Here is a 22727-nt window from a genome sequence, read left to right on the forward strand (position 1 = left end):
CATCGGTATGCATTGGTTAAGCCTACACCATGCCAATATACTCTATCAAGAAAGGGTCGTTCGCCTAAATCTGCCAAACGGCGAAACGCTTGTCATTTATGGTGACAAACCCGATACCAATTTACAAATCATCTCTTGTGTCAAAGCCCAAAAATACCTGCGTAAGGAGTACAATGCCTTCTTAACCCACGTAGTAGATATGTAAAAAGAAGAGAAAGACCTCAAAGACATTCTAGAGGTCTGTGATTTTCCCGATGCCTTCCCCGAAGACCTTCCAGGAGTCCCACCAGAACGACAAGTGGAGTTCATAATCGACTTAATTCCCGGAGATACCCCAATAGCTAAGTTGCCGTATCGTCTAGCGCCAGCTGAGATGTAAGAATTATCTAGCCAATTAATTTAACTACTCAACAAAGGATTCATCAGATCGAGCTTCTCACCTTGTGGAGCACTAGTGATGTTCGTAATGAAGAAGGATGGATCTTTCCGCATGTGTATCGATTACCAGGAACTCAACAAGCTCACTATCAAGAAACGATATCCCCTACCATGCATTGACGACTTGTTCGACCAACTCCAAGGAGCAAGTTATTTCTCAAAGATCAATTTGAGATCCGGGTATCACCAGTTACAAGTCTTGGAAGGAGATGTTCCCAAAACAGCCTTTTGAACTCATTATGGTCACTACGAGTTTGTAGTGATGCCCTTTGGATTAACAAATGCACCGACAGTGTTCATAGACTTACTGAAACGAGTGTGTCGTTCATTCCTAGATAAATTTGTGATCGTGTTCATAGACGATATACTCATTTATTCAAAGAGTGAAGAGGAACATGGTCAACACCTCCAAAGAATCTTGGAAACCTTAAAAAAAGAGAAGTTATATGCAAAATTCTCAAAGTGTGAATTTTGGATTCAGAAAGTAGATTTCCTAGGTCATGTGGTTAGCAAGGACGGGATACACGTGGACCCTTCCAAAATCAAGGCAATCAAGAACTGGTAAGCTCCAAGAACCCCAACGGAAATCTAACAATTCTTAGGTCTTGCTGGCTATTACCGAATATTTATACAAAACTTCTCAAAGATTTCTAAACCACTTACCACCTTGACCCAGAAGGGTGTAACTTTCAATTAGGAGTAAAAACAAGACGTTGTATTCAAAACACTGAAGTAGGCACTATGCAGCGTGCCTATATTGTCCTTGCCAGAAGGAACAGAAGACTTTGTGGTCTAATGTGATGCATCTAATCAAGGTCTTGGATGTGTTCTAATGCAAGGAGGAAAGGTCATCGCCTACACCTTGAGATAACTCAAGACACACGAGTTCAACTACACTACACATGACCTCAAACTGGGAGCAGTTGTATTCACGCTAAAGATCTGCAATCATTATCTCTATGGCACGAAATGCACGATCTTTAGCGATCATAAGAGCCTTCAACACATCCTCAATCAAAAGGAACTCAACATGAGAAAAAGTAGATGGGTCAAAATGTTGGACGACTACGAATGTGAAATTCATTATCATCCAGGAAAAGCGAATGTGGTGGCTGATGCTCTTACAGTCGAAAGGAATATTCGGGCCGCCGAGTGAAATCCTTAACCATGACGATCCATTCACACCTGTCCACGCAAATCAAGGAATCTCAGATAGAAGCCTTGAAATCAGAGAATATGATGGGTGAAGCCTTAAGGGGAATGGATAAGAATCATGAAGTCAAGGGCGTCGAAGTTCGTTACTTTGTGCATCAAATCTGGACACCAAAGTTTGGTGGATTCAGAGACGTTGTCATGAACGAAGCTCATAAAACTCGATACTTAGTGCATCCAGGTTCGGACAAGACGTATCTGGACCTCAAGAAACTGTATTGGTGGTCGAACATGAAAGAAGATATCGCTACCTATGTGGGTAAGTGTCTGACTTGCGCCAAAGTCAAGGTAGAGTACCAAAAGCCATCAGGATTACTAAAACAACCCAAAATACCCGAGTGGAAGTGGGAGTGAATAACCATGGATTTCATAACCAAATTACCCAAAACAATAGGTGGACTAGACACCATCTGGGTAGTTATCGATTGATTAACAAAATTTGGACATTTCGTACCTATAAAGGAAACCGATAAGATGGAGAAGCTAGCTCGAACATACATCCGTTAGATTGTATGACTACACGGTGTACCAATATCCATCATCTCCAACAGAGATAGTAGGTTCACCTTGCTATTCTGGCAGTCGCTGTAAAAGTCTCTAGGAATGAGGCTAGACATGAGTACTGCTTACCATCCATAAACCGACGGTTAAAGTGAGACGACAATACAAACCTTGGAAGATATGCTAAGAGCTTGTGTAATCGATTTTAGTAAAGCATGGGATACCCATTTACCACTAGTCGAATTCTCATACAACAATCGCTATCACTCCAGCATTAAATTTTCTCCATTCGAAACCCTATATGGCCGCATGTGCAGATCACCTCTGTGCTGGGATGAAGTGGGTGACATACAACTAGCCAAGGGACAACTACCTGACAGTGCTCTCACATACCTAAAAATCATAAGAGAAACAACTGAGAAGATCATTCAGATTCGGAAATGACTAAAGGCTTCAAGAGACAGACAAAAGAGTTATGCAGACAAAAGACGGAAGCCCTTGGAGTTTCAAGTCGGGGACCGAGTGCTATTGAAGGTCTCGCCCTGGAAAGGGTTAATACGTTTCAGAAAACGGGGGAAACTAAACCCAAGGTATATCAGACCATTCGATATCCCTGTAAGGATCGGTCTGGTAGCATACAAACTTCGACTACCGCAGGAACTCAATAACGTACATCCTACCTTTCACGTGTCAAACTTGAAGAAATGTTTGTCCGATGCGACACTCGTTGTCCCTCTAGACGAAATTGAAATCAACGAGAGTCTCTACTTTATAGAGGAACCAATTGAGGTCATGGATAAGGAAATTAAAAGAACAAAGCAAAGTCGCATACCCATTGTGAAGGTCTGGTGGAATGCAAAGTGAGGAACTGAATACACTTGGGAGCGCGAAGATCAAATAAAACAAAAGTATCCACATCTTTTTCCTTGATCCACCAATATTTATCTTACATTAACTTTTGGGATGAAATTCCCTCTAACGGGGGGATGATGTGACAACCTGATATTTTGAATCAATGTAATGACCTAAAAAGTCAAGAATTACCCCTTTTAATATATTGAAATTATTGTCGAAAATAAAATGTTCAAAAGTCATCTACTGGATTTCATAAATTATAGTTAGCATGTCAAGGTTTTCAGAAATATAAAGAACACTAAAATTCGGGTTATAACGAAGAAGTATTGACCAACCTAAGATTCACAACAAAACTGTCAATACGATTAAACGTAAAACACGAAGTTTTAATAAAATAATTTGTAACATTAAGTATCTAAATGAAAATCATATATATCATTAAACCGTGAACATACATAAAAAGAACGCCGAAATCTGACTTCGTATTGGGAAGTTATGATTTTTCGAAGTTTCGGATGTAGCAGTAGACAACTAAAAACTCAAAATAGAGATCGAGGGATTTTTGACCAAAATAATCTAAATGAGAATCAAAGAACCCAACAATGGTAGTACAACGGTAAAAACTCTGCCGAAAACAGACAACGGATAAAGAAGTTATGGATTTTTAACAGACCTTCCGTGCCCCAGTCAGTTAAAAATAATATAATTAAAATAAAGTCAAATTTAGCCGACGGAGTATAAATGAAAGTTATAAAGTACATTCTCGCCTACGCGTGGACATAAAGAACCCAAAAAAACACAGCTTGTACGCAAAATTTATGCAAGTTAGAAGTTGGAAAATCCATTTACGCCCCTCGTAAAGGATTACGCCCAACGTACCGAGGCGGTTCAGACTCGCTATAAAAGGGATGCGAGGGTTCCGGGCAAAATTTCTCATTTCCTCTCTTTCTCCTGCATTTTTACTCTGTTTTGCATGCAAGCAATATCCCGAAGCCCCGATTTTCATATCCAAGTCCCGAAGGAAGGTTTACGCTCCCGAGATTCCCGAGAATCCCGAGAAACCTGTTTTCTCCTGTCGAAGTTATGCTCGGTTTTCATCTCGCCATCTTTACTCTATCAAGTGAGTTCATACCCCCACAACTATGTTTTTACATGCTTTGTAAATGCTTTTATACACTTTAAGGGGGGGGGGATACAAGTAAACACACGATTATCCTCGTGTGAATAACATAAATCTTTTGCGATACTTGTTGTTATAATCAATCATATGTGATTTATAACTATCATACGGAAACATTCTCATGCAACATATCACGATAACACTTTTTCCATTTTGAAATGAAACATGATGTTATATAAATATCAAACACTTTATTTATATTTAGAGTATAAATGTTCAATGATGTTATTACAAATGTTATACTTTACGTACATAGTCGACACTACACTAGGGTTTACCCTACAAACGAAATACACTTTGGAAAAACTATAATAGGTATAGTTTATGGGGAAATCATGAGATTTTACATACTATAGGTACTAAACCAAGAAAACACTTTCATATACAAGAAGAAATGGAGTTTTCATACGTAAATCTATTTGATACTAAGTTTTGTAAGACATTCCACTTCACGTACTTTCAAGTATGTCGTTAAAGTCTTGTATTGTATACCATAATCTCTTGTAGGGTGAGCGTGATACTTGTGTATAGATCTATATGGGATTGACAATCCCGCACCTAAACTGTTAGCTACAGTTAGACCGGCAGGTCTGGGGTGACAAACGTCATAACATTCGAACGCCTGAAGAACATTGTTACAGGCAGCGTAAGTCAATAGTATGGGTATAAAACTCACATGGAGTATTAAAAACACGACTATTTACGGGGTTAACAAATGTCTTAGTGATTTTATACATACATAAATCTATTATTCTAGGCATGACAACGACTAATGCATTACAGTTTGGGAACTTTTAAACTACCACACACTCATGGAAAAATATTGGATTTTTCAGAAGTAAACTCTGTGATTTATACCAAACTTACAAATTTTTATACATAAACTCTTATAAACTCACCAACTTTATTGTTGACACTCTTTCAAAACTACTTGTATTTCTCAGGGATTCAGTAATACAGGTAGACTTCAGCTTTTGGAGAAGTGATGCTAAGTCGTCAATTTAAAACTCATTTTTGTCATCTTATTGTAATTTGTTTTGAACAAGTATCATTTTTGTCAAGTTCATACAATTGAATAAAACTAATTGAAAACATGTTAACCAAAGGCTCTGATACGATTGATGGGTTTTATACAAACAATCCTAAGTGTGCATCCAACCCTAGTTTGGATCTATGTTTTCACTATTAGATACAAAACATTATGAACACAAGAATAAAATCCTAATGTGCATTGCTATTTTCGAAATTAACATACAAAGGTTGGTTTACATACCTCTTGTTGTTATATTGCAATAACAACTTAAATCTTCAAATCCTAAGTCTTGAAAGCAAGCACCACAAGTGTAGTGCCTCTAATGGCTCACAAACACCACAAGCAATTGGAGAGGCTTAAGATAGAGGAGGGAGGAGTTGGAATTCTTCCTTGGGACCTATTAGGAGCATGTACACGAATTCACAAGGCCTAGGGGTCTTTATATAGGGTTTGGATTAGGGTTTAAGTCCTTATCCTTATCCAGTTACTTGCCCACCAAGCAACCACAAGATAAGCCTTGAAAAACCCTTATCCTCTTATCCTTGGACGATTTTAAGGATATCCTTATCCTTAAATTCGTTCATACTTTAACAAGGATAAATATTTCCCTATCTTGCAACTATCTTATAATTACAATTCAGCCCCTCTAGTTTAGTTAATTACACTTGATCACAAAATTAATTCCTAATTAATTATTGACCAATATTAATTAAACAAATATGATTTTCCTTTAATATATTATTCTTATAACATATTAATAAATCACAATAACCTCTCTCTCTATTTAATTTCTCCAGTCAAGTTGCTTTGGTGAAGGCAACCCAAAAGGACCATGCACAACCGGGTCAAGTACATACCAAATATGGTTATGGGCTTAGACACTAATCCAACAGTCTCCCACTTGGATAAGTCTAGTAACCACAAATGTAACGTGCAACCCGATTAGAAATCGTAGCTCTCAAAGACGCTGTCAAACTTTTATCTTATCAGTAATCTGTCCTATAGATAAGGGATCGTACAGTCCTCTGTTAGATATCATGCTGACAATTCTATGGAATGATTAGTCAAGCATTTAGGTTTCTCGATCTCCGATTTATTTGACATAGAACTTAATCGAACACATCAATTTAGTTCTGACCGGGCGTGGCACATAAGTCAAATCAAATCATCGAGCGGCCGAGATATCTCTTCTACCCTCTTAGGATAAAATTTACAGATAAACTTCGACTTATATGCATTTACTTATTCAATAATCAACTATACACAACAATGCGTTTTATAACATTGAGTTACCAATGCGTTTTCGCATTATCAATGTACAATCAATTAGCAAATAATAAACCATATATCTAGGTTTTAAGACTATATGATATTATCATCTTACGATCACCTCTTATATATCATATTCCATACGGTGATTCCAGCAAGCGCGGGTTTGTTCCAATGCTCAAATCCAGTTCATAAGCACTCATGAACATCGCAACAATCTTTTGCTATGTCTAATACCATTTAGACAATCTACGCACCAATTCACGACAATCTTCATTCATATCTACTTCCAACATATGAACGATTGTGGACAATTTGAATAATTCGATTATTCCTAATAAACTCAATTATTCTGGAAGTCAAAACATGCAAAGTGAAACAATAGTTAAACAATTAACATATGACAGTAACTTTACTTATAAATAAAACTCCTTTATTTAATCATCAAATGTCAATTACATTTATCTATTATATGTTTCTAAAACTATCTAATCTATGCTAATACCATCCTTCAGCCCAATACTCCTAGCATGGTGCAAGTGCTTAACCCTACTTAGTCCCTTCGTAAGCGGATATGCCGGGTTATCTTATGATGATATCCTCTTCACTACGAGTTGTCCTTCTTCTACATGATGTCTGATGAAGTGATATTTTTGGTCGATATGTCGAGATCTACCATGATCCCTCGGTTCCTTGGTCAAGGCAACCGCTCCTTCATTATCACCGAAAATCTCCACGGGCTCCTTTATGGCGGGTACAACTCCAAGGTCACCAATGAAGTTCTTCAGCCATATTGCCTCCTTCGACGCTTCACTCGCTGCTATGTACTCTGATTCGCACGTTGAATCAGCGACTGTTTCCTGTTTGGAACTCTTCCAAGTCACTGCTCCTCCATTTAGGGTAAAGACCCAGCCCGATTGCGAACGGTAGTTGTCCCTATTGGTTTGGAAGTTGGCATCACTGTACCCTCGCACCTTCAAGTCATCACTCCCTCCGAGGACTAAAAACCATTCCTTCGTCCTCCGAAGGTACTTAAGGATATTCTTCACAGCAATCCAATGTGCTCTGCCAGGGTTCCCTTGATATCTACTAACCATGCTCAAAGCAAAGGCTACATCAGGGCGAGTACAAGTCATAGCGTACATGATTGAGCCAACTGCGGAAGCGTAAGGAGCTCGTCTCATTTCAGCTATCTCAGCTTCAGTACTCGGACTTTGAGTCTTACTCAATCTGGCATTACTTTGTATGGGTAATTCTCCCTTCTTCGAGTTTTCCATACTAAAACGTTTTAGTACTTTCTCTAAGTAAGTGTTCTGACTAACTCCAATTAGTCTCTTACTTCTTTCTCTTACTATCCTTATTCCCAAATTGTAAGAAGCTTCTCCGAGGTCCTTCATAGCGAAGCACTTCCCGAGCCAGGACTTAACCTCCTGCAAAGTCGGGATGTCGTTTCCTATGAGTAATATGTCATCGACATATAAAACTAGAAAGCTTACTATACTCCCACTGGCTTTGACATATACACACAACTCATCTTCGCTTCGTACAAATCCAAACTCTTTGACTTTCTCATCGAAGCAGAGATTCCATCTGCGAGATGCTTGCTTAAGTCCATAAACGGACTTCTCAAGCTTACACACTCTATTCGGATGCTTCGAATCCACAAACCCTTCTGGCTGAGCCATGTAAACATCCTCAGCCAACTCTCCATTAAGGAAAGCGTTCTTGACATCCATTTGCCAAATCTCATAATCATGAAATACGGCAATAGCTATCATTACCCTAATAGACTTTATCTTCGCAACTGGTGAGAAGGTCTCATCATAGTCAACTCCGGGAGTTTGAGTAAAGTCATTCGCAACCAATCGCGCTTTATATGTGTGTACCTTTCCATCCACGTCGGTCTTCTTCTTGAAGATCCATTTACACCCAACGGTCTTACGTCCGGGCACATGATCAACCAAATTCCAAACTTGGTTATCATACATGGATTGGATCTCGCTATCCATCGCCTCTTTCCATTTTGCAAACTCCGGGCCTGCCATGGCTTCCTTATAGCTATTAGGTTCATCAAGATTTACTAGTGTACCATCACTAATATACGTGTCCCCTTCGGTAGTCATATGAAAACCATAAAACTGGGGTTGAACTCTAACTCTATCAGAACGTCTAAGAGGTAAGGACTTGTCAATTGGTTCAACCGGAGTTTCCTCCTCGGGTTGAGTGCCAGCAGTGGAGGTTCCTTCATCTATCGACTCTTGAATCTCTTCAAGCTCGATTTGCCTCCCACTGTCCTCTTGGCCTATGAGTTCTCACTCTCGGAAAACTCCTCTCCTCGCAACAAAGACAACATTGTCCTTCGGTCTATAGAAGAGATATCCAAAGGATTTCTGCGGGTAGCCGATGAAAATACATCGCTCACTTCGAGGTTCGAGTTTGTCGTGAGTATCTCGTCTTACGAAAGCCTCGCAACCCCAAACCTTGATATGTGCCAACGAAGGAGCTTTCCCCGTCCACATCTCGTGAGGTGTTTTGGCAACCTTCTTAGTAGGGACTCGGTTAAGGATATGGGCGGCAGTCTCTAAGGCATACCCCCAAAAAGAGATTGATAGTGAAGCACGACTCATCATAGAGCGAACCATATCCAATAAGGTTCGATTACACCTTTCTGCCACACCATTCAATTGTGGTGTCCTAGGTGGCATCAATTGTGAAACTATTCCACACTCCTTGAGATATTGATGGAATTCAAGACTTAGGTACTCTCCTCCTCAATCGGATCGAAGCATCTTGATCTTCCTGCCCAATTGATTCTCCACTTCATTCTTAAACTCTTTGAACTTTTCAAAAGTTTCTGACTTTTGCTTGATTAAATAGATATACCCATATCTACTATAGTCATCGGTAAAAGTCATGTAGAAGCGGTTCCCATCCTTCGTGGTTGATCTAAACGGTCCACATACATCGGTATGTATTAGGTCCAATAAACCTTCACTCCTTTCGCACGTACCAGCGAAGGGTGACTTAGTTATTTTTCCAAGCAAACAAGATTCACATGTGTCATGTTCCCTAAGGTCGAATGACTCCAACACTCCATCCTTTTGGAGTTGGGCTATGCGTTTCTTGTTGACATGTCCAAGACGACTATGCCACAAGGATGCTTTATCCAAACTATTGGAAGAATCTATATTCAAAACATCATTTCCTAAATTATCAACAATCATCACAGTTTCATAAATTCCATTACATGGTATAGCTTCAAAGTAAAAGACACCATTTAGATAAACTAAAATAGAACCATTCTCATTATTAAAAGAAAATCTAAAACCTTGTCTAAACAAACCATGAAATGAAATGACGTTTGTAGCCATTTCTGGCGAATAGCATTCATTTTCTAAATCTAAACATAAATTATTCCTAAGCACTAAAGAATATACTCCAATCTTGGTCACAGGCGACGATCTTCTGTTCCCCATGATTAGATTTATCCTTCCTTGCTTCACATCCCTACTTCCTTTTAGTCCCTGCACATTAGAACTAATGTGGTAACCACAACCAGTATCAAGAACCCAAGAAGTAGCATGATTAGAATCGTTAGATTTAATTGTGTATATACCTGCGAAAGATGGCTTGATCTTTCCTTACTTGATGGCTTGCAGGTACTCTGGGCAGCTTCTCTTCCAATGTCCTATCTTGTGGCAGTGGTGACATTCAGCCTCCTTAGGGTTAGAGAAGGGATTAGCAGGATCAACTTTGGTCCCACTAGAAGAGGCGCCATCTCGGGATTTCACCTTGCATTGGTTTTTGGATGAAGCCTTCCTCTTCTTTCCCTTCCCTTGACCAATAGCCAAGACAGGAGCAGCGGCTGGATTGGGAGTTGGTGCAACAGACTTGTCTTTGAAGTTGCTCTCAGCGACCCTCAAGAGACCTTGGAGTTTGCTTAGTGTGACCTCCTCTTTGTTCATGTGGTAGGTCATCCTAAATTGATTGTAGCTCGGAGGAAAAGAGTGAAGCACCATGTCAATGGCCAAGTCTTCCCCAAAGTCAACATTCAACTTGCGAAGACGATCGACATACCTTTGCATCTTTTGCAGGTGCACGGTAAGATACTCTTCATGACCCATCTTAGCGGAAGTCATATTAGTGAAGATCTCATAACGCTCTTGTCTCGCGTTTTGGTGGTATCGCTCCAATAAGTCTTGATGCATCTCGTACGGGTACATGTCCTCATAGGACTTTTGGAATTCGTAGTTCATTGTGGCTATCATGATGTAGTTAACCTTCGTTGCATCACGCTCATGAGTCTCAAAAGCACTCATTTCAGCCGGAGTAGCAATTTCAGCGTTGATCTTTTCAAGCTTTTCATCGAGGACATACTCCTTGTCTTCGTAGCGAGCAATTATGCGAATGTATCTTATCCATTCGCTAAAGTTCGTTCCATCGAAAGTAACCTTTTGGCAAAGGCTCATCAATGTGAAGGAACTATCGGCAGCGTTGTTTGATTTCGACATCTCTAAAAGAAAAAGGACAAAGATAGATTAGAATATGAATCCCTAATAATCACCCAATAAGAAAATTAGGGCTAGGATCCAACAACAATATTTACATCTTAGAAAAGGGATGCTGTAATCTAAATGAAAATAATTTGAAGGTAACTGAATGATGATTCACTAATTCTCCATCATGAAAAACCTAACTCTAAGTTCTAAATGTATTGAGAATTCCTAGGTTCGGATGAGATTCATTGAAACTTTTCAATGGCATGTTTAAATCTCGATATGCGCCTCTCGTTTGTGACTGGGATACCGAGGATCACAAAGTGGGTGTGAATTACCATGCAAATTCACATGGTGCCTTCGTTGTAACGATCACCTATTCGATGTGCCGGTAAACCACACACGCTCCATCGAACTATGATAAACAACGAATCACCCTTTGCCACCTTCGCTCAGAACCAATTAGTGTTCCGGTAGACCACACACGCTCCACTAACTTCTTAGCAAGGTGCAAAGTGTAATTTCATGGGATTGCATCAATTCACTTTTCCTAAAGTAACTAAGATTGGGAAATTTTAGAAAACATGTTGTTACTTTGTATTTTTTATTATACTTTTAATGAGAGGATGAGGTTGCCCTATCCTACCCGTTCGGCTAACGACCCTCCACCGATCAAGCAACCGGTGGGTCTGAGTGTACACCCATTAAGCGCCATTTTATAGGCCGCAACCTTATACCCACCTTTTAGACCGGCTTCGTGAATGAGACCTACTAACGGTAAGACTAGCATTTTAATTATACATATATATATATATATATATATATATATATATATATATATATATATATATATATATATTAAGCTTGTAATAATATAATAGTATATGGTGTATTTTAAACATTTCAAAAATACTAGGGTTTTAATCTTTAATTAAAATTTTCGAAATTTAATGTCACTTAAATTTAAAAAAAATTTAATTAGTAAAACTCTTGATTTAATAATTATCTTAAATTAAACTATTAATTTGTATTATCAAATCATAAGGGATTATCTAGATCTAAATGATAATTATCATTTAAACATTTAAATTATCCTAATCCCTTAAATCCCTCCATAAATTTCGAAAATAGGGATGGGATAATTCATGATCTTTAATTACCATATTTAACTATTAAAGGATAATTACAAGATATGAGATTATCCAAATCCCTAAAATTTAGGATCTTATCTTGGGTAAGGAGGCAAATCTCAAAATCTAAGGGTTTGCAAACCCTAGATTTCGAAACCTTGGATTGAAAGGAAAGGATTCAAAAATCCTTTCAAGATTTTCGCAAATTAGGGTTAGGAAACCCTAATCTCGAAATCTATGGCCTCCTAGGGTTTATTGGCTATAAACCCTAATTTGTCAAGTTCATACAATTGAATAAAACTAATTGAAAACATGTTAACCAAAGGCTCTCATACCACTAATGGGTTTTATACAAACAATCCTAAGTGTGCATGCAACCCTAGTTTGGATCTATGTTTTCACTATTAGATACACAACATTATGAACACAAGAATAAAACCCTAATGTGCATTGCTATTTTCGAAATTAACATACAAAGATTGGTTTACATACCTCTTGTTGTTATATTGCAATAACAACTTAAATCTTCAAATCCTAAGTCTTGAATGCAAGCACCACAAGTGTAGTGCCTCTAATGGTTCACAAACACCACAACCAATTGGAGAGGCTTAAGATAGAGGAGGGAGGAGTTGGAATTCGTCCTTGGGACCTCTTAGGTGCATGTACACGAATTCACAAGGCCTAGGGGTCTTTATATAGGGTTTAGATTAGGGTTTAAGTCCTTATCCTTATCTAGTTACTTGCCCACCAAGCAACCACAAGATAAGCCTTGAGAAACCCTTATCCTCTTATCCTTGGATGATTTTAAGGATATCCTTATCCTTAAATTCGTTCATCCTTTAACAAGGATAAATATTGCCCTATCTTGCAATTATCTTGTAATTACAATTCAGCCCCTGTAGTTTAATTAATTACACTTGATCACAAAATTAATTCCTAATTAATTATTGACCAATATTCATGTGCACAAAAGTACCCACTAATTTTAATATTTATAACCTAACAAACTTAGACTAACTATGCACTTATAGGCAGTGTACCTAGTCAGATTACAGTATAGCTTATGTAAGTCGGGTGTCGATCACAGGGAACGGTGTTCTAATTAATTTACTTATTAGTAAATTAACCTAATTTACTAACAAGTTTAATAAGGGTTTTTATCTGGTTTTACAAGATGAGATGAACTTAATTCAAATTCTATAAATAAACACACTCTCTTGCTTAGTTGAATCCAATTCTCCCTCATGGCTAGCTAATGATCACAGATTATTAAGTTGGTTTTTTAGTTATATTAGTAATTTAGTTCTATCTTACCAATAAGTAACTAGTTCATGTCAAACCATGTATGTTCACACATAATTAAACACATAACTAATTATGAATGTAAATATGCTATGTAAGATTTGTTGTATAAATGCAATTATGGTCACAATTCACGTTCTCTAGCACAGCTAAGATTTATTCAGTCTAATTACTAACTAAGATTGGTCAATCCTAGCTCTAACAATTCAATGTTCACTAAATTATTAGGTAAATAGGTTCATGCAGTTTCATGGTCACTAAGCTACACAGAACATGCAATCAAGCAATTAGATAAACAAATAATAACATGCTAGATCATACAAATCAAACACAAGCACTTTTTACCAACTCAAATTAATCCATAAACATATAACTATTCATAAGTTCAAAGCTTCATCTAGCTAAGCAAGAGTAGCTAGATTCAGCCGCTCATCATAGTAATTAAACTAACACAGCTAAAACTAATGAAAGACATGTTCATAATTAACTAAAATATAAAACTTTACTTCTTTTGGTGTTGAAATCCCTCTTCCAGGACCTTTCTTTTGCTCTGAAACGTCTCCTAGAACTCTTTTTCTTCTGCTAAAAAACTCTCCTTTCGTAATAATCAACAAGACTTATATAATCCTTAAAAAAACCGCGCCACGTCGTGGCCAGAGGCGTGCCACGTCGTGGGCTTCAAGCAATATGTATCCTCCAAGAAAATCCTCCGTGTCGCGATGTTTATCTACTGGAACACCCGTGCCACGTCGTGGACTTCATCACCACGTCATGAATTGAGCATTTATCGTGAATCTACTATTTTCTTGTCTTTCAAGCCTCCCATGCTCCCCATTTTGTCAGCTTTGGTCCCTCTCTTCGAAAATCCTTTATATTAACTGAAAATAACAATTTAAACTCATAAGTATCTTTATTCTATACATATTATCAATTTATTAACAAAAATGTACTTAAATATTGCCTAAAAATAAGTATAAATACGGCAATATCAAAATACCCCACACTTAGGCTTTGCTTGCCCCCAAGCAAATTCAAACTTAATTCTTAATTACTAATACCACACAGAACAATCCGACTCTAGTTCAACCATTATGCCGAGACCTCAACGCATGCATTTGTGTCTAAAATTTTCCTAAAGTACCCCCCATACTTTAAATACTCACAATCTTCATAAACACTTGCCCACTTTTTCCGAACAATGCTCATTTTATGCAACCCTCCGAATCCATCCGCAGAAAACCTCCTTATCCTCAAGGTATTTTTAGTTGAGCAACCTAAGCATACATAATCTAGAATTACAATCATTGATACCACTATGGAGCTCTTTAGGAATTATTCACTTTCTTAACAATTTGATCTTTGATTTCATTGAATTCACCACCTTATTTGATTTGATTTCTTGGTATCTTCAACTTTTTGAATTTCTTGGAATTTTGATCTTTTGATCTTCACTTTATTTGCTCCAAAATTCTTCACACTTTACTCATAATTCTCTCTCTCTTTTTTTTCTTTTTTTACATGTACCTCTCTTTTTTCACTTAAAACCTACATGCTTAAGCAGAGGCGCTCAACCTCAACCTTTATTGGTTAATGATAATAATTTTCCTGGATACATTTCAGGTTTAGGCTGCTAAACATATTGCATCCTTCAAATCGAGCGGGGTCCCAATCAACTGACTCCGATACCTCTATAGAAGACAAGTGATGTCATCATATGTCACAAATGCAATAAGGAAAACCATTTTGCCAAAGATTGCAAGGAAAACGTAGTAAAAGATAGAGCCTTCTATCTTTGAATGGCTCAAGAACTGGAAGATAAAGAAAACGGAAAGGACTACGTTGCTCAAGTGAAAAGGAATCATCAAGTGTGGTCATCAGGAGATGAAGATGAAGAAGTTATTAGCAAAGGGAAAGGCAAGATATGCATGGTAGCAACTGCTGATGAAGATGGCTCAACCAATCTAAAAAGGAACCATTGCTATATGGCTAAAGATGGAACTCTCAGCATTGTGGAACAGGTAAAACTCATGATTCAAACTTTAAATTACAACATGCATGATTTTCAACCTTTCATAGACACACTCAATGACACTTGTGATGCCGTCCTTACAGACTACAATAAAGCCCTAGATGAGAAGAACATCGCTTCGCAGGAGATGTTCCATGTTATAGGACGTTTGGACAATAAGAGACTCAAAATGGAAATGTTAGAGAAGGATTTAATGTTAGAAAAAGATGCTAGAATCCTTAGTGAAACTCAATTAGAAATAGCCTTAAATCAAAGAGAACTAGCACAAAATGAAATTGCATGTTTAAATCTTTTAATTGAAAAGTTGTTTAACGAAACTGAGGCCATTGAGAATCTTGTTAATAATGGGAATGTTGATAACATTTTTAACTGGGGTTGGTCCAATGGTTATCCAACCGCAACGGACTCATCACCTTGGTTCACACTGGAACATCCCTATGTCCCACCAGACCGCAACTTCATATTTCCAGTCAATAACAAAACATTTCCTGAGGATATCCAAGCCCACTTTGGAAAACTCCATGATCTAAGTAATAATTGTGTTATAGAAGAAATTCTCCCTAAATCTTCTACTCATGTCAACAACACAAATTCTCAGACATCATCCGTAGTTGATGAGGAAATTGTTATTGAAAGTCCTGAAGTCTACTTAGACTTCCCATCCTTACAGTCGGACCGCAGTGTCTCTGACTGCAGTCACATACTGCAATCTATCTCATTACCTAATATCAGTTGTCCCAAACAAGTATTCACCAAGACTTACTCTGCGGTAGTCCAAAGCACTACTCCACTAATCGAAGTCAAGAGTTCTATGACCATTGAGCCAATTAATCATGAATTACCAATTGAAAATTTTGAATATGGTCAATTTTCTCAAAGTCCCAACTTCTCAAGTTCGGATGAATCGAGTCACTATTTTCAAAATCCTCAAAAGATCCTAGGAAACCGCAATTAAATATCACTGATTGCTGTTCTCCTAAGACCGAAGCAAAAAGAGCTTTTAAAGAAGAATTTCGCTCTCGTGGTAAGCAATGAGAAATTTGCTCAAAAGTTAAGAAATCCGTGAAATGTCCTAAATCAAAAAATTCTGAGAAGTGTACTTTTTCACATTTTCATTTCGAGAAAACTGTTTCCAAGAAAACAAAAAGAAAGGAGTTCACTGTTTCTGAAAATACTCAAAAAATATCAAAACATGAGGATAAGTCTTTGCGTTCAAATGGATTTCAAATCTATTCAATCAATGATCCAAAATGGAAAGGTATCTTACCTACTCCAACCTTTTTAGTGTCAAAATACCAAAAATGGAAAGGAATTTTCCCAACTCCGGAACCCAAAAGGTCATCTTAAATGTTTAAGAAATCACATCACAAAAGCTAAGCACGTGTCTTCACACTTGCCAGACCTGCACAAAACACCTTTTCAAAACACACAAACAAAAAGGTCAAATCTGACAATCCTCGGAATGGAAAAAAAACATACTTTTTCTTCAAAACCTTAGACCATGTCAAATGTCAGAAAAAATGACAAAAAGTTCTCATGTTAATGTCAATGTATAAGAATTCAAAGAACTTCCAACACCTAGGATTTCCGTGTTAATCCTAATCTCTTCAAATGTTCTCATAATTACTCACAATCTCACAAAACTCCAAAGAACTTCAAACACCCAGGACTAGGTTCGAAAGTTGACTTAAAAGTTGTCCCTGCCACTTAGCATCATGCATCAATTAACACCTCGCATGTGACCTCGGGCTCCAAACTCACTTGGGTGCCCAAATTAACCACTTAAGTTTTGTAGGCATTGTGCAAGGAGGATCAAGAAGAAGAATGGTTGATCGATAGTGCCTGATCCTTGCACATGACTGGAAGGTTAGAATACCTTCGGGATTTCAAGCCTATACACAATGGTGGAAATGTCACCTTTGGAAACAATGCAAATGGCATCGTACGAGGCTACGGTGATCTCACCACGGGGAACTTTTCCATTTAGAATGTTGCTTATGTAGAAAGCCTTAAACACAATCTCATTACTGTTGGCCAACTATGTAAAGCTGGCCATCGAGTGGAATTTGATGATCAATTCGGTTACATAATGACGGGTAACCGAATCACTTGCTTAATAAAGTCTTGCTCTGAAGGCACAATGTATGCTCTGGATATCTCTCTCATCATTAGTAAATCACAGCTGTGTTTTCTTTCCAAAGTTGTATCCGAAGTCAGCTAGCTATGGCACCGCAAGCTAGCTCATCTCAACTTCAAATACATCAACAATCTAGTCACTGGAGAGCTTGTCCGTGGTCTCCATATTCTCAAATTCAGCAACGATACTCTCTGTCCAGCTTGTGAATGTGGAAAACAAGTCAAAGCAAGTCACCCTCTGATAATGGATTCGTCTATTTCAGAACCTTTGGAATTATTACACATGGATCTCTGCGGTCCTTCAATTGTAGCTAGTCTCCACCACAAGAAATACATATTGGTTGTCGTTTATGATTTCACTCGTGTCATATGGATCATCTTCTTAAACTCAAATCAGAAACACCGCAGATTCTCATAAACTTCATCATAGAAATAGAACTTCAGATCAAGCTTCCAGTCAGACACATCTGTAGTAATAATGGAACTGAGTTCACTAATCATCTTCTCAACAGTTTCTTGGTGTCCAAGGGTATTTCTCACAACTTCTCAGCACCTTACACTCTGTAACAAAATGGTGTCGTCGAACGAAGAAACCGCCCATTAGTAGAAGCAGCCAAATCCATGCTTAACTTCGCCCATCTTCCTCTCTACTTCTGGGCTGAAGCTGTAGCAACTGCATGCTTTCTCCAAAACCGGAGCATTGTGTGCAAACATCTCAACAAAACACCATACGAAGGTCTTAACAACCGCAAGCCGAATGTTCGTTTCTTTCATATCTTTGGGTGTAGATGTTTCGTGATCAACAATAGAGATCAGCTTAATAAATTTGTGCCTAAGTCTGATGAAGGCATCTTCCTTGGTTATTCCACTAACAAGGTTGCTTATCGAGTGCTTATCAGATGTACAAGGCTAATCATTGAAAGCTTATATGTGAGATTCGATGATTCTCACATCCGCGATGCCCCTTCTTCCACTGAAACCACCGCAATCATGGAATGTGACATTCCTGCATCTTCTAGTCCTATAAATCTAGTAGAAGTCAATTATGATGATATCTTTGAACCTGTTGAAACAACAAAACTATCAGAAGTTCTTGTGTCTCCCGCGGCTCAACAACAACATGCTGACATTACTGGACCATCTCCATCCAAAGCAGTATCTCTCAATACTTCCACCTCTCCTATTGAGGGGGAAAGCTCTACTCCAGATCTAGCCGCAACCATCGAGGTTCCAGTACTTGATGTTGTTCAAGTTCCTGCCCGCAGAGAAGCATTTCAATCAAATGTATCTTCGGATTCGGATGATGAACTGATAGAGAATATTGATACTCAAACCGACCTAAGAATTGTCACTCTCCCATCCGTAGTCCAGGGGGAACCCTCTCAGGTTCCAGATAGACTCCCTTCAACAATCCAGGGGGAACCTATCAAAGAAAATGTCTCTCTCACTCTAACTAGTCAGGATGACTCTGCAGGGTGTTCTTGTTGGATAAGGTGTCTAAGTCCATAACTATTTCTGGTATGTACTTGACCCGACCCGGCATGGTCCATTTGGGTTGCATGGCACCATGCAATTGGATAGACTAAATGAGAGAAATAACGCTTGGAGATTATTAATATATTATAAGTTCTAATATATTAATAATATTATTTGATTAGTTTGATCAAGAATTAATTTAGAATTAATTAAGTGATCAAAAGATAACTAATTAAATATATGGGTTGATTAAGTAAATCATCCATATCTTGTATAGTGGGCTAAAAGGCTCCATGGATCATCAAGTTGGGTTCCACCCATAGGATGCTCCATGGATGCTCCATGGGAGTTACAAACCCATGGGTCATGGAAATGAAGAGTCATGACACATTAGGGTTTAACCCTAGATGTGTCAACACTATATAAGTAATATGATCTCCTCCCAAATCGGTGACACACACTAAGGAAAAAGGGGGCTTGGCCGATTTTGAAGAGTGTGTATTCTCTCATAAGTTCTTCCAAGAGCATTTGGTGTTGTGTGAAGCATTTGAGGCATCACCACTTGAGGTGCTAGGCTCACAAGGTTTCAAGGAACACAAGCAACAACAAGGTAAGTTATTCTATCTATACTTTATGTTAAAATTGTTCCCCATGTATGCTAGATAGAATATAACCTTGGAATTCAACTTTGCATGACAAATTAGACAAACATAGATCCAAGGTTATTAGGGTTGCATGTACACTTAGGAAGTGTTAGAATGCTCAAAACCCATCAGTGGTATCAGAGCCTAGGCTTGTTTGTTCTTATTTGTGCTTAAAAGTTGAAAAAGAATCGAAAATTTGCTGTCTGCGATCGGACTCGCCGAGTCCATAGGGGGGACTCGCCGAGTCCATGTGTATCTTCAACCAACTCGGCGAGTCATGTTCATGCACTCGGCGAGTAGGGTCGAATGAGTGCAGAATTTCGATTCAGTTGCTGGAAAATGAATTAGAAACATTACCCTAAACTGTTTTAGTAAATATAAACTTGTTTTTGGTGGTGTAATGTTTTGCTAATTCATTTACAACAACTAGTTATCAAAATTACAAAGTTTTATGTAATTTTTGATTATGTTCATATTCATGTTCTTGTTCTTATGATGTTTTAGATGATCATAGGAATTATTTGTAACCTATTTGGTAGTTTAATTCATGATCATAATGTGTTTTAATGGAGTCCATAACTTATCCTTAAGTTATGGAAAACCAAGAGTCACTTGAGTTAAAAACCATTAAGAAAAACACAAGAGTTATAAAAAATGAAGAGTCTTCATTTTATGACTCTATTAAACTCATAAGTTACAAGAAATGAAAAGTTTTGAAAGTTACAAAACTTGCCCTCAAGTTTTGGAACAAGTAAAGTTAAGTTAAAACTTTAGTTCCAACCCCTAGAATTTTAAAAGTTAAAATTCAACCCTTATACTTATATTATAATGATTTAATAATTATATATATATGTATAAGAACAAGTCGTCTTACCGCTAGTACGCCTCATTCACGAAGCCGGTCTATAAGGTGGGTATAAGGTTGTTGCCTATAAAATGGTGACTTAATGGGTGTATATTCTCACCCACCGCTTGCTTGACTGGTGGAGGGTCGTTAGCCGAACGGGTAAGACAAGGACTTATAAATTCTCATTCAAAGTATGATGAATATAATAAAGTAACTAAATGTTTATTAAATTCCCAATCTTAGTTACTTTAGGAAAAATGTGAATAAGGTGCTAATCCATGAAATTACACTTTACACTTTATCAAAGTCGTTGGTGGAGCGTGTGTGGTTAACCGGCACACTAACTTGGACTTAACAAGGTAGGTAAAGGGTGACTTAAGGTTTATTATAGTATCGGTGGAGCGTGTGTGGTTTACCGGCACATCGATCGAGTGATAAACTTTAAAGGTACCAAGTGATTTGCATGGTTACTTCACACCTCGTTTTGTGATCCTCGGCATCCCAGTCACAAAACCTGGAGGGCACTCCCGAGATTGAAACATGCCTTTGAAAAGTTCATTGGATCTCAAAGAATCTAGGAGTTTCTAAAAACCAATAAAAACTAAATATTTATTATTTCGGTTTTCGTGGTGGAAATTGGTGAATCGTCATTCACCTACCTTTCAAATATGGTATAGCTTAGATTACGGCATACCTCTTCTAAGTTATATTATATTGTGATTGGATCCTAGCCTTAATATTACATTTGGGTGTTTTATTAAGGACTCTCTTAAATCTAAACTAAACCTGTTCTTCTTTTTCAGATGTCTTCAAATAATGCTTCTGGCTCGAATCCTAATGGCTCCTTTACTCTTATGAGTTTGTGTGGGAAAGTCACCTTTGATGGATCCAACTTCAATAAGTGGATCAGAAACATCAGGATGATTACCCGCTACGAGGACAAAGAATATGTCCTTGACAAGGAGCTTAAGGAAATTGACGAGTCCACTGCAACTCCCCAGGAGATCGCTGACTTTCATACTCATGAAAGAGATGCAACCAAGGTGGCTTGCATCATGTTAGCCACCATGACAGCTGAACTCCAAAAGTCTTATGAAGACTTCTACCCTTATGAAATGCACCAAGATTTGATGGAAAGATACCATCAAAGTGCACGACAAGAGAGGTACGAAGTCATCTGCTCCATGATAACAACCATGATGAAGGACGGAGAGTCCGTCACGAGCCACATGCAGAAAATGCAAAGGTATGTGGATCGGTTGCTGAAGCTCAATGTGAACTTCCCTGAGGAGCTTGCAATACATATCATTTTGCACTCCTTACCATCGTGCTATGATCAATTCCGCATGACATATCACATGAACAAGGAAGAGGTCACCCTCAGCAAACTTCAGGGACTTCTCAAGACCGCAGAAACAGGTCTTAAGGGGAAGTCGGTTGCTATCACTCCTACTCCAGAAACAACTCCGGTCTTGGCAATCGGGCAAAGTCGAGGGAGGAAGAGAAAGAGATCTTCAAAGGGTACCAAGGCTCGGACCCTTGATGGCTCTTCTTCAAGTGGAACCAAGAAAGGTTTCATTACTCCTTCTTCTGACCCAAAAGAGGCTGAATGCTTCTATTGCCACGAAAAAGCTCATTGGAAGCGGAACTGCCCAAAGTACCAGCAAGATGTGAAGGATGGGAAAGTCAAACCCAACCATGCAGGTATTTACACTATCATTTCTAATAACTCACCCCATTCTAAATCTTGGGTCCTTGATACAGGTTGCGGTATTCATATTTGTTGTGACTTGCAGGGACTAGGAAGAAGTGAGAATGTGGAGCAAGGAAGAATAAACTTAATCATGGGGAATAGGAAAGTTACACCTGTCACCAAGATTGGAGTTTATACTTTATCGCTAAGTAGTGGGTTAAATTTAGATTTGAATAAATGTTGTTATTCGCCAGAAATGGCAAGAAATATTATTTCCTTTCATGCATTGTACAAACAAGGTTTCACCTTTTCGTTTGATAATGAAGTTGGTTCGATTAATGCTTTCTTTAATAATGTACTTTATTTTAAAGCATTACCTTGTGATGGTGTGTATGAAGCTATATCTATTGTAGATAACTTAGGAAATAATGTCTTGTGTATTGATTCTACTAATAATAATAACTTGGATAAAGCATCGTTATGGCA

This window comes from Lactuca saligna, chromosome 1 (assembly GCF_052625555.1).
Source record: "Lactuca saligna cultivar CGN05327 chromosome 1, ASM5262555v1, whole genome shotgun sequence".
Classification (NCBI taxonomy): Eukaryota; Viridiplantae; Streptophyta; class Magnoliopsida; order Asterales; family Asteraceae; genus Lactuca; species Lactuca saligna.